Source organism: Polistes fuscatus, unplaced genomic scaffold (assembly GCF_010416935.1).
Source record: "Polistes fuscatus isolate 324 unplaced genomic scaffold, CU_Pfus_HIC Scaffold12, whole genome shotgun sequence".
Lineage (NCBI taxonomy): Eukaryota > Metazoa > Arthropoda > Insecta > Hymenoptera > Vespidae > Polistes > Polistes fuscatus.
Window position 1 is genome coordinate 5,121,982 of NW_025113020.1, and position 3,008 is coordinate 5,124,989.

Consider the following 3,008-nt stretch of genomic DNA (forward strand, 5'->3'; position numbering starts at 1 on the left):
ATAGAGGTCAAGGGAAGTCCTTTTAAAAGTATTTATCGAAATTGAAAAATTTTCCCCTTTTGAGGTTATGGTATTCATATAGAGGGCGTCACAGCGCCAGATTGCAAGCAGGGGTTGGTCATCGTTTCGCGCGCAGGTCTCCCGCGCTTCGAGATCCACGTCCTCCGATTTTTCCATGAAAATTTTATTCCAAATTCATTTACACTCAAACGTTACATATCTAAGGACTAGAGAAGATTTTCTTAAGATTAAATATTTCGAGTGACTTTAAGTTTAATACTTATATATCGGATTAGAGTATCAGGGAAGACGACGTGCATTATGGCGATCGAGTGTGCCTGAACTTCGCGCGCTACCATCATTTTCGGTATTTTATAGACAATATTTTCGATCAAATTTCGCTTTATTATCTTCAATATTTAGAACGATATCGGTCGATTCGTATAATAAATACAAAGAATAAATAACTCTTGGAAATATATAGAACTTAGCCAAGGTATCTCGGCAAGATGCAACAGACCAGGTGAGTGCTCGACCTTCTGTTCTATTAAAAGTTTTTTCCATTATCTCATTGGTTTTCATTTAGAACAAATTGATACTCATTATAGCGACCTTGGAACACTCTTAGCAAACATTCGATTACTTTTTCTCCCTTAGTTGTGGCTTCAATTTATTTTATATAACCTTCTCTTGTTACTATTCACATATTAAGATTTCTAAAAGAAGAAATGCTATAGCAAATTAATTATAAACTTAACAGAGATATAATAAATGACAAATTATAGTTAAAATTTTTCACATTGCATCCTGTATTGGATGTTTAATTGTTGTACTTTGGTCATTCATTTTTTATACGTTGTCTCATTTATATCTTTATGATAGGAAAACAGTAGTTGTATAATTTTTTTCTTTTTCATTTATCGACAGCTTACAAGAGAAGAAACCTTCACATACCTATTTGCAATGTGGTAGAGAGATGCAATCGATGAAGCGCAAAAGGAGTACAGCTGAACTTTCTGAAGATTCAGAAAATATATATCCCCCTAGCAAAGTACCAGCATTAACTCACGTGCCATACAATGAGTCTTGTAATGGTGCGCTTTCCATGGAGAATCCATGCACGCCTCTTCAAACATCTCCAACGCCTTTAAAGGAACAGCAGGAGCCAGCAACTTGGTCCGAATTAAGAAACGCGACTTGTTTCTTAACACCTTCCGGCTCTAGCAATGGAACAAATAGGTCAGCTCCGCTTCCAGTCTTTTCTTGGGCAGATAGTACGCACGTATGGAGACTTATGTGTTTGGCAGATCAAAAGACTCATAGTCAAAAAGATTCACATATGTTTCAAAGGCATCCGACATTACAACCACGAATGCGAGCTATATTGTTGGATTGGCTTATTGTAGTATGCGAAGTGTACAAACTACACAGACAAACTTATTACCTTGCTATGAACTATATAGACAGGTATCTGTCTATTCATCAAAACATACCAAAAAGTCAATTACAACTTATAGGTATTACATGTCTGTTCATAGCAGCTAAGGTACGTATTCTTTATTTACCTTTTTTTTTGCATTATTATCTACTCATTTCAAATACTTTATTTATAAATATAACAATCTAATGAAACATTTAATTTATTTTCAGGTCGAAGAAATTGATCCACCTAAAATAGCTGAGTTGGCATACGTCACTGATGGAGCTTGTACCGAGGAAGAGATTTTAGGAAAAGAGTTAATCATTTTGAAGGGATTCGGATGGAATCTATCATCCGTGACTGCTTTCGAATGGCTTAATATTTACATGCAAATAGAATGCGGTGATTGGTCTAAGCCCAACATGTTTATATATCCACAATATGGCGGATTACATTATACGCAAGCTGCTCAGCTTTTGGATTTAGCAACTTTGGATGAAGGCAGTTTAAAATTTCCTTACAGCCACCTAGCTGCAGGATGCATTTACCATATACAAGGACGAGAGTGTGCTTTAAATGTGTCGCGTCTTTCTTGGGAACAGTTGGCCCCTTGCGTCAAATGGTTAACCCCATTTGCTAAAACAATATTGGAAGATGGTCCCAATTTTTGTTAAGTTCCACTGTATCTTCTGTAGAATCTAACTCTGGATCTGGACTTAAAGCAACAGTACCTACATAGTGATAGACGAATCGCATCGAATCCAAACTCATGTTGTAGATCTGAACATGTTAGAGAAAGCGCAACAACGATTGATAGAGGATCTTCTACCAACTGACCTAGAAGAAATAGAAAGTAAAACTGAATCCGATTTAAATAGTAGTCCAACTGAAAATTGTCTTTTAACTCCTCTTCTAGCGGTCAAAAAAATTATCCATCGACTCCAAGTCATCCACCACAGTTTCGCCCGTAAACATAATAATTATTTGCTAACTATTACTCATCTCTTTGCGAATAATTTTTTTAAATTTTAGAGTTATTATTTTGAAATAGAAAGAAAGAGATTTATTATTGATAAGAAAAAAAGAATTATGAGAAATGGAGGAGATAGAGAGAGAATGAAAGAAAAAAAAAACACTAACAGCGCTCACGCGATCAAATCTTATGCTCGTGCGTATATTAGTTGTTACATTTTATTTCGTAAATAATATGCATAATGTTAATTCCTTTATGTACATTGATCGATAGATCATATCTTGAACAATCGTTTAGTATGAGATGGTGATTGTTGTAGAAAATAACTCTGTAAAAGGCATTATTATAAGAAAATATCCATTCTGAGCACAAATTTAATGTAATATATATTTTAGTATAAATATATAAACATTTACATTAAAAAAAAAAAACAGAAAAAAAAAGTGCCTTGTTTTAAAGCAACTTAAACTTAAATAGGAGCCATTATTAAATGTAACTAATCTCTGTGATTATATCCATACAGTAAAGTTCACGCAACACATACTTTAACAAATCATATTTAATTAATATTGTTCTTATTCTTATAAATATTATTATTATTATTATTAATACATA

General features: G+C 33.7%; 1 pseudogene; it reads left to right on the top strand.

Annotated features, from left to right (window-relative positions):
• The first annotated feature begins 509 nt into the window (after window positions 1–509).
• Window positions 510–2,437, top strand: LOC122513209 (annotated as a pseudogene).
• Window positions 2,438–3,008: the final 571 nt, after the last annotated feature.